Raw genomic sequence first — 11,053 nt, 5'->3', positions numbered from 1 at the left:
AAGAGAAGTAGAGCAGCCACTGCAGAAGTACCCGGGGCCCGCTCGTTCCTGCGCTGAGGTGGCCCGCTCGTTCCTGCGCTGAGGTGGCCCGCTCGTTCCTGCGCTGAGGTGGCCCATTCTTTCTCAGGTGAGACGGGCCACTCTAGATGGAACAGGTCTTTTGCCCTGGGTTGCAGGCTGGCCCTGTGATTTCCGGGTTGCTGGTCTGGGCCATTTCCAATACGCTAAGCTCCTGAGAGCCAACCCTGGGTCTGAAGGATTAAATATGTTCGCAATCTGGCTTCAGAAGCATATCACAGAGAGAGGAAAATTTCAGCACGGTGTTGAGACACCCTCATAAGTGGGAGCTAAGGGCTTTTTGTTTTCGTTTTTTTTTTTTTTAAACAGCATTAGAGAGAGAAAGGTTTTTGCTATTCCGCAATATAAATTTGCCTTGTTCTTTCTGTTTCTTCTTTGACCATTTCTTCTAGTATTTTATGCTGTATTTTCATTTGCAAATCTCCTTCTGTTAGAGACAAAACTTGATTCCCTCTTTCAATAAAGTAAGTTGCGCATTATACACTGTTCTCCCAATGTGCTGGCCGCAACCCGCTGTTGCTGCTTACCTTTGGTATCTTCTGCTCTTCTTTAAAACTCTAGGAGGTCACATTTGTGCTCCCCTCCATTTTTTCCTTTGCTTTTATTAGTTGTTGGTTTTTGTTTTGTTTTGTTTTGTTTTTCTCTGTGTAGTGCTGGCTGTCCTAGAACTCACTCTGTAGACCTGGCTGGCCTCAAACTCAGAAATCCACCCGCCTCTGCCTCCCAAGTGCTGGGATTAAAGGCTTCTGCCACCTCCGCCCGGCTTATTTGTTGTTTTAAATTTTGTATTTTTGAGACAGGGCCTCATGACAAACTGGCCTGGAACTCAGTCAGCACCCCAGGCTAGCCTCAAACTTCCAAGTGCGTGCCTTGGCCTCTGGGGTTCCCCTTTTCTTTAATTTAATTAAAAAATTTTTACACAATGTATTTTGATCATGTTTTCCCTCTCCTTCAAATCCTTCTAGATTCTCCCCATTGCCCTCCACACCCAACTTTATGTTCTTTTTCTCAAAACAAACCAACACCACTCCAATGAAATTCAAAACAACCAGGTAAAAGGTCAAGAATACACACACACACACACACACACACACACACACACACACACAGACTCACACACACACACAATCTCAAAATTAAACAAAGACTATACAAACAAATTCATGGAATTGATTTCTGTTGGACACCTGCTCCTGCATGGGTCTGTTCTGGGTCATGGTTAATGCTCCCTGTGTCACGTCAGCTTTCCTCCCAGCAGATATCAACTGCAAATAGCTTCTAGGTTAGGGGTGGGAGCCTGAGTCTAAATTCTCACTTTTCAGTGCTAGGATCTCTGGAAGTCTCATGTATGCTACAACAGGCTCTGACTTTAGGTGCCCATCAGCCATATTACACCTGGAGGATTCTGTTCCCTTGGAGTCTTCCCTCACCCCAGCCTCTCACACACTTTTGCCTTCTCCTCTGCATAGATTTCTGAGCCTTCTATTTCTATGTAAAGCATAGAGATGGTGGGTTTATATTTCCTTCTAGGTCATGTGCAGGTCTCCTCTCTATACCTTCCTATTTTTATTTCCTTTTTTGGAGGTTGCCTAGTTGGCCCATCCTTTTCCCTCTTGGACTTGTCCTCTTTAGTCACTCTTTTTCTCATGTAATATTTGTCTTCTATACTCATAAGTGATCGTGTGTAAAATTAAAGTTATTTTAAAAGATTTTATTATAAGTTCTAAGCGTCTGCCTTCTTGTTATAACTATAGAAATTGTTACTTTTCTGCCTGTTTATTCTTTTATTTTTTTCCTTCTTTAAAGTTTTTTTTTGGTTATTTTATTTATTTACATTTCAAATGTTATCCCCCTTCCCAGTTTCCCCTCCAAAACCTTCCTCCCCCATTTTCCTGCTTCTATGAGGGTGCTCTCTTACCACCCATACACTCCTGCCTCACCACCCTAGTAATCCTCTATGAAATTATTACTTTCTAATGTATTAGAGCAAAACATTGCCATTTTTTACTCATGGCCTTGGATTACTTTTGGGACTCATTATTAAATACCAGTTTCATTTGGTTTAATAAATATGAAGCTATTCTTATTCACTCAACAGATGATATGGACCTTATTAAGATATCATAGTAAAATAGGAAGATTGTAGGAGAGAGGCCCAATGTGATCACAGAGATCATGCAACGTAAAATATTGCATGTCTTATATAGCATTATTTCAGTTGCTATAAGTCAGAATTAGTGACTTAAACATGTATGACATCAAACCCAATTTGAAACATGAAGGGAGCACATTTGAGAGCAGTTTGAAGAACTGTAGTAGTTTGGCTAGTACAAAATGCCTTAGTTTTGTCTAGTCAAAGCTATTTCCTTGTCTCCAGGTAAAATTACTCTGATTTTCCTCTGATGGCAACCTCTCTCCCTCCCTCCTCCATGCTGTGTGATTTGCATGGGGTTGATCCATCCCTAGTTCCAGCCTTTGCACAAAGCTCAAGTCAAGCCAGTCTGGCAGCAACTATTACCATGAAGAAAATATGGCCCATGTAATGGAAAGGAACTTTCCTTTGCTGTGAAAGACTGAATTTGAAAGTATGGAAGTTTAGTACACAGAAATAGAATCCACACTGAGGAAGGAGAGGTGCACAGCAAAAGAAGTGAGTGAAGCTGGCAGGAAGGTGAGGACTGAAGATAGAAAGAGGGAGGAGGCAAACTAGAGGAAGAAGAGGCCACATTTGAGAACGCCATTTCAGCTCCCTGGTCATTTTTTCAAGTTCATAACTGCATCTTTTCAGCTACCTAAGACAGCAAAGGTCTTTTTGCTTATGCTTTCCCAAATAAGATTTAGCTTAGTGGGAGCTTGGAGAACCCTGATGAACATACAGAATGAATGACAGGTGTGCCACCAGGAGTGAGCAGTATATGCAACCTGACAATGGTCAGGAAGAGCAACTGCACAAATGGAATGAGTGCACACTCATTGAAGTAGTGGAAAAGAACTTGGGAAGATACACTGTGACATTAAGAAGATACTGCACAGTAAACTGAGGGATGAGTTGCCCATCACTGTCCTGCAGAAATAGAAAAGGAACAATAAACGTAATTTCAAGTTTAACCTGTCCTGAGGTTGTAGTGTATATGGACCATAAGTAGGAAATGAATTTAGTAAACCAAGCCTCCTACATTTCATTACTCAGGAGCACAGGACACTAGAGTATTGATGACCAGGAGGCTAATGGCGCTATGGCTCTCGGAGGCTGCCCAGTACCAGTACCGTGAAAGACTCCTTCATTTCTTATTGTTACACTTGGAATGCTGAAATCTAAAGTAGTTTCTAACGTGTGGAAATCATTTTTACACCATTATAAAGCTCTTGTAAATCAGTGAGTGTCTGAATTCTAAAATAATCTTCAAAATGCTACATTTTAATAATAATTAGCTTTGAAAAGGAGAGGGGAATTTTCTTTCCTTCTCATAGGCAGAAATAAGTCTGGGGTATTGGAAGAGGGATGGGGTAGCAGGGAGGGATGCCTCCCTCCAATATGCTGAATAAGGAAGATGTCAATCAAGTGGGATAATCTAAAGTATTGGAAGGCTGAAGAACATTGTGCCCTTGAAGCCTTTAGTCAATACAGCAAATTCAATAAGGAGTCTGGAGTAACATCAGTGAGGATAGTGTACAAAATTGCTTAAATCATCAACATGAACAATGAAAAAAATGTATCTAGATGAAACAAGATCAATGGTTTAAGGTTAGCATAACTGTCGCATTGGTCAGATGTTGAGCAAACTCATTTGTCTCATTAATTCTGACAGGATGTAATAGATTCAGCCTCTCTGACAATATGCTTCTTAGATAAAAGAAGAGGCACCTCTTAAGGAAGGGCTTGTTTAGCCAGCAGACCTTTTGTCACCTAGCACATTAAATTCCTCATTAGAAGATTTCTAGTTTATAAAGGGCAACCTATTTGAGACAATTTATTTTCACATCCTTAAAGTCTATGACCATGGCTCTAATGCTAAAGAGGAGTCCCATATACTAAGGACAGAAGGGTGGGAAGATGGAGGAGAACTAGGTTCCAAGTTATATATTTAAATATTTTAAAAATGTGTGTGTGTGGGGGGTGCACAGGCGCATGTGTGTGCATATGTGTGCACAAGTGCATGTTCCTGGGCCTGTGGAAGCCAGAAGGTGTTACATGCCCCAGAGCTGGAGTTACAGGTTGTTGTGAGCTGTCTAAGTGAGTGCTGGGAACTGAAGTCAGGTGCTGGCGAAATCAGACAGTGCTCTTAAGCACTGAGCCATTCCTCCAGTCCCATCTGGGCAATGCTTTTGATCTGTGGCCCAGGTGTAGATAGTTACCATGTCCATATCCTGAGCAATCTTATCACAGCCACTGGACTGTTTGATCCACCAGGAGCATCCCTTACTAGGAAGTGTGTAAACCTATTGCGTAGCTTCAGGGAAGGTTTTTCAGGAAGTGAGTGGAGCAGAGATTACTGATCAAGTCAGTTCATACTCAATCACACTCAATCAAACATGTCTCTGTCAAGTTCCCTTAACATAGATATGACTTCAGCATCCTGGTAAGACCTCAACTTCTGCTTTTGGTTTTGAAGCCAGTGTGTAAGGGGCATCAAATTACATTGAATGTCCTGATTTCCTGGTCATCATCAAGCCTATTAGTTTTTGTTTGTTTGCTTTCGTTTATTTTTTGGGGGGGGGGTGTTTTTTGCTAATACCTGTCATAAGAGATTCATGACAATTCATTTTACTAGAACACAACCATTAAATAAAAATTTAAAATAATATAATCTGGAATGTGTAAGTGAGAGAAATTCCTTATATCTGGTAGGCGACTTACAGTCCCTTGTCAGAGAAATGCGCTAATATGAGTCAGATAAAACAAAGCAAACCAAACCAAAATCAAGACTATCCCAATACAGATGCAGACGCCCACAGCCAACCATCGGATTGAGCCCCAGGGACCTCAATGAAAGAGTTTGCTGAAGGATTGAAAGGGCTGCATAGCATCGCAACCCCACAGGAAGAACAATATCAACTAACTGGACCACCCAGAGCTCCAAGGGACTAAACCGCCAATCAAAGAGTATATACATGGGGTGGGTCTATGGCTCCAGCTACATTTGTAGTAGAGCCTTATCTGGCATCAATGAGAGGGAGGCCCTTGGTCCTGTGGAAGCTTGATACCTCAGGGTAATGGGATGCTGGAGCCCACAATGAGACAGGAATGGGTGGGTGCGGGAGCACCCTCATATAGGCAAAGGAGAAGGGGGATGGGCTGGTGGGTTTGCAAAGGGGAAATCGGGAAGTGGAACAACATTTGAAATGTAAATAAATAAAATAACCAATAATTTTAAAAAAGACTATCAGTGCACAGATGTGCTCCTTCCCCCGCTTTGTTTTCAGAAGTGGTGGAGTGATCGAATTTCTGAATTCTATGTGATAATGTCATTGTCTATATATCAGTAATATCTCAAGCTAAGTGGGGAGTGTTCTCATTAGGCATCACATTCACATGAATGTTTCCTTTGCATAGAAGTCTTGGAGATATGGTGGAAGGGATTGGAGAATAGGATCTTAGGACACTTCTTTAGAAAGGAGTAGAAAATGTAAAAGATGATGTAGAAAGACTTTCTAATGGTTTCTTTTGAGAGATCCTGTATCATCCATTTCCTCAAAATGTTCTTACAATTGTACATAAGAACATTCCACTCATTCTTTCCTCTTTACATTGGCTTCACTATGAAGAAGGTCTATATCCTTTACAGCAGTGTTGTTTAACAGTGTCTGTTTACAGATGCCAATGTACTCTTTGTAAAATGATGACTTATCAGAATAACCTGCACTTTACGTGTAAAGTACAGTTCTTCTGTGTGCATTATGGTAGAATGTATTATTGTTAATCCATATAGATCAAAATGTCCTCTCTGAATCCAAAGACCTAGTGGGATCTCAGCAACACTGGAAAAAAGCTTCTCTTTGCAGCTGTTTTGGAAGGTACTTGGAGACGGGAAAATGTGAGAGCACACACTTCAGTGTGACGTTTCTTCCACTCATGGACCAAAAAGACACTAGCAGTTTCCCAGATGTCAGTGGACAAACTGACCAGGTTCTTAACCACTGTTTGTAGAAACATTACAGCTAGAGGTACACATAGAACAGAAAACTAAAGACTGTATCCTAGAATGTCACCAGAAGGCACATTAGCCCTGAAGAAGGGTTATAAAAACACCCATTATAAGCAAGGGTTATACCTTATTCAGCAGGTATGAGAGAGGAAAAATGCAACATAAGAATAAGGAGCAACTTGGATCCATCCTATAAACCAAAACTTTACCACACAAAGGACTTGAAAGGTTTTCCATTGGCTTGAACGAATACAATCCATGTGAATAAATTCGTGAGTGGGCCATCTTCTGTTCGTGAAGTACAGGCTCTGCACAGAGCCTGGCTGCGTCTTTGTAAGCTACCAGCTCTTTCTACTTCTCTCTCAACCAAGATCAGGAGTAAGAAGACTATGGAGCCGATGATCTGCTTCTGGGAAGCATCATTTGTTCCAGGAAGCCAGGGCAAGTGGAGATGCCCAAGATGCCATTTATTCTCCGCCTAGTTGGCCCACTAGGCATGCTGTGGGGTTCTTCTTTGTGGTTCCTAACAACTCTGACTGTGCCAGCCAGAGAATGTGGCCCAATGCCAGCTCATTCCTGGCTGCAGTGCGCTGTCTTTGGCGGCAGATATTTCCTTTTCCTCCCTAGGCCACTGTATGTCTGAACCAGCAAAGTATGATTACAGCAAATCTCAGATTTTCATATTTGCATGCTTGTTATGCTACAATGACTTGAACAGAGATCTACACTGCCATCGGTAGCTTCTTGACCACTCTAAGAGTTGGCTGTTGTTGAAGGATAGTTTAAAGGGGCGTTAAGCAGAATAAAAGATGAAAAGATGAAAAACAATGTAAGAAGCAGTGCGGGGAAGATTGCTTTTCTATTATAGCAAAATTGAATTTCTAAAGTTCCACATGCTCAGCAATTCCCCAATTTCCAGATTCCAAGTAAAGAGAAACCAAGACAAAACTGTGAAAGCTAAGATCACAGGCATCAGGAGCAAGAAGCCGAGCACACACAACATGGGCAGCTGATGGCCAGTGAGGTGATGGACAAGTCAGGTCTTCCTGAGTTGAAGAAAGTCCCAAACTGAGCACAAGACAAAAATAAATGAAAAAGGAGAGATTAACAGCACATGTTTAAAGGAAATAAATCAAGTTACATGTAAGCAACTCATAAAGGGGAGAGAACATTTCCAGATAGCTTAGAGACTACACAGAAAAATAAATCATTCTAAGTTTAGAGCAAATAACCAGTCGTTTTTTTGTTTTTAAATTAAGGATTGTAGATTTCTATCACTAAATATGAATGGGTGAAAATAAAATAAAGAATATCCTCTAAACACTCAAAATTGAACAGTCAAATTTGAGCAAAAGAGATAGTAATTTATAAGAAAGATAAATATCTTGGGCCTTTTTTTTTTTTTAAATCTCTTACTATAAGATGGTAGGCAGTCAAGATCAAGTGATTTATAATAGGATGGACAATATTTTGCTCAGTTCTAGCTTTAGAATGGAAGCTCAAGATCTAGCCACTGCATCTGGTAAAGGTCTCATAAAAAGTTTAGTACAGACAGTGGCCTGGCCTGTGCAGAAGGAAAACAGATGAGGGGTGGCTTTGCTGTGTAACAGCACATTCTTACAGTAACTACACTACTCTCCAGAGAACTAGCCAAGTTTCTCCAGAAAGGCATTGATGCTCCTGGACCCACGCCTGTCTCACAGTTCGTTGTTTCTCACTAGGGGACAAGCCATATTCACTTAGCCCATATCAACTGCAGACTTAAAGATCTATATACTATCATAAAAGTTAGAAAAATGTCCTTTACAAAAGTATAAAAGAGATATAAAATGCTAGTAAATCTAACTAAAAAGCAGCAAAAAGAATTAGGAGATAGTGTAATGACACTGCTATAATTTAAAAACATAAGAGATTATTACTTAACGCTACATTAATAGCAGTAAAAATGTCAATGGCATATTATCTTAGACAAAATGTAAATTAGCAAGATATATAAAATAATTGAAAAGATGATTTCAGTTAATTAATGATCAAAGAGATAATTGAAATTACATGCCGTTCTTTAAGTCTTCACTCCAAATTGTTTTTCAAGTGATTTTTTTTTTTAAAGTTCCATCAAAGAAAGAATGTGAAGAAGTAATTAAACCTTCTAGTTCAGCTAACAGAATCTAAATAGCCACACTCAACAAAGGGGAAAACATCACAATTCCCCCTCCCTTAGGACAATAAGTACATTCTAAATTAGAGGCTGGCAAATTTAATATGGATTTTATTGAGAAGGAATTGTACCGGGAAGTAAGGATGACTTAGTGTTGGGAATTTATGAAGCAGGCTTCTCAACCCTTCACACAGGAGAAAACTGGTCTTTGAGAATAGGCTGTGAGAAATGCCAGTGTTGCCATTATAAGTCCTCCTCCTGGACAGATGAGATACAGTCAAAGGAGTGGAGCCCCTGGGAAGTAAGATAGAACTGCAAACTGCCCTAGATTGTAACCAGTTAAAAAATAAGAGGAAAACATCAACTTCACAATAACAGCAGAATCACAAATGAGTCATAATTTATGAAAATATAACTAAGGCTTAAGATGTCAGACTGGTGAGATGGTTCCCTGGGTAGAGAAACTGATGTATCAGCCTGGAGACCCGATTAAAATGTGGAACCCATTTAGAGTCCACACAGGTGTTCTTTAACACCCACAACTCTCTAGGACTCCCAGTAAGAATAATTTTAAAAATCAGAAATGGGTCTAGGGCAAAATTCACTAAGGTTCCCAAAAGTTACGTAGAAAAAAATTCCCGTTATAGGATGTAATGCATGCTCTTGAATTGTGTGGTGATGTAATTCTCTACAAGTAAATGCTAAGTTTCTCGTGCTGGCACAGCGTGTGAATGAGGTTCCTACTCTTCTTTTTGTTTTCTTTGCTTTCCTCCCTCCTTCTTGTTCTTTTGGATCATATATTTGCTTGTTTTTGTATTTTTTTGAAGTATATAGATAAGTTGGTTTAAGCCCCCCCCCACAAAAAAAATGAATCCTGGAAGGTATCTCAATATATTTGAATGCTACTGAGATCAAAATGCAAATGCTAGAGTCTCCCCTCCTGTCTCTTCCTTGTGTATGTGCACACACACATTGTGTGTGTTGCTGTGTTCTTAAGTATGTGATGCTATACTGTTAGATGATAGCAATATAAATAACCAGCTATTTTAGTTATTATGACACCGTGGTTTTCTTGAGCTATGTATTTTTCCTCCATGATTTTTTTTTTTTGGTGCATGTTAGAGTCACTTTAGAGGAAGGCACTTCAGTTGAGAAAGTGCCTCTGTAAGATTGGGTTTCAGGCAAGCCTGTAGGGCATTTTCTTAATTAGCGATTAATAGGGTGGGCTCAGCCTATTTTGAGTGGTGGCAGCTGGTGGTCCCTGGTGCTATAAGAAAGCAGGTTGAACAAGCCATGGGAAGCAAGCCAGTAAGCAGCATTTCTTAAAGGCCTTTGCACTTTGTACCTGCAGGTTCCAGGTAGAGTTGAATCCTCATTTTGGCTTCCTTCAATGGACTGTGATCAGGACATGTTGTAGTGGTGAATTAGTTAACACAGTAACATGATGTTATGTTGTTGCATGTGTGTGTATATAATATTCCATATAAGTTTAAAAATAAAAGTACACTACACATATTACACCATAAGTTGGGTAAATGGATTTCAAGTGTAGTTAGCTAACAAAGGTGAGACTTCATATGACCCTCTCTCCTGCGTGGAGAGAGGTAGGTAGCTGGCAGGACTGGGAAACACATGTCCTCCAGAGGGGTCTGGGAGAAAGCGGGTTTGGATTAGATGCTATCTTCACAGTTCTCACGGCTTTCCTGAAAGCTCTATTCATTGAGATAAATTGATGCTGCATACCCGGATATTTTTATTACTTAGCCCGCTGAGCAGCCCGTGCTTTGCATGATGTATAAGGTCATTGTTTTGTTTGCCCAGGCTCTCTGACTAGAGAGGAGCTGTATTCTCACAGCACTGTGGTAATTCAGAATGTTTTACTGACATTAATGCATTTCAGAGAACCGCCTGAGATGGCTCACTCTCACACACATGACCAGTTTGCTCATTCTTAGTTTTCTCTGGTTAAAGTAAGTTTTTTTTAAGTGTGTGTGTGTGTGTGTATGTGTGTGGTGGGCATACACTCACACACATGTAAGAGTGCACATGAACATGTTAATATGTGTGTGTACAGGGGCATAAGTATGGAGGCCAGAGGACTTTGGGTGTAGCTCTCACCTTCCATCTGAAGACAGTCTTTTCTTGGTTGCTGCTCCGTATGCTAGGCTAGCTGACCTGTGATCTTCTGGAGGGATTCTCCTATAGGTATATCCCATCTTCTGTAGGGGCACTGAGATGGACAGATCTGTGCTTGTGTTTAACTTTACATGAGCTCTGAGATCCAAGCTCCAGGATCTTATACAGCAAGACGTTATCCTTTAGGCCACCTCCCAGCCCAACATTCCACATTTAAAGATGCAGACATTAGGGAGAAAATATTTAGCAATATATTTATTCTGTAGTCTAGTAAGTCTACAACATTCTTAAGAACAAACTGTAGCATCTCAGTACAGTTTAGATACACAGTTTGTGTGACTGAATTGTGCCCAGATTTCTGACTATTCTTGTTTAAGTATTGATTAATGTACCACTGATATTTTCATATTCTTTTTGTATTTTTTTATTTTTTTATTGATTTAAGTTTTATTGCACTATGATGAGAGAAGATACATGATTTCAATTTATCTGAATTTGTTAACATTTAAAAATATATTTTAAGTAAATAGAATTA

Source organism: Mastomys coucha, unplaced genomic scaffold (assembly GCF_008632895.1).
Source record: "Mastomys coucha isolate ucsf_1 unplaced genomic scaffold, UCSF_Mcou_1 pScaffold22, whole genome shotgun sequence".
NCBI classification, from domain to species: Eukaryota; Metazoa; Chordata; class Mammalia; order Rodentia; family Muridae; genus Mastomys; species Mastomys coucha.
Note: the sequence above shows the minus strand (reverse complement) of the source record.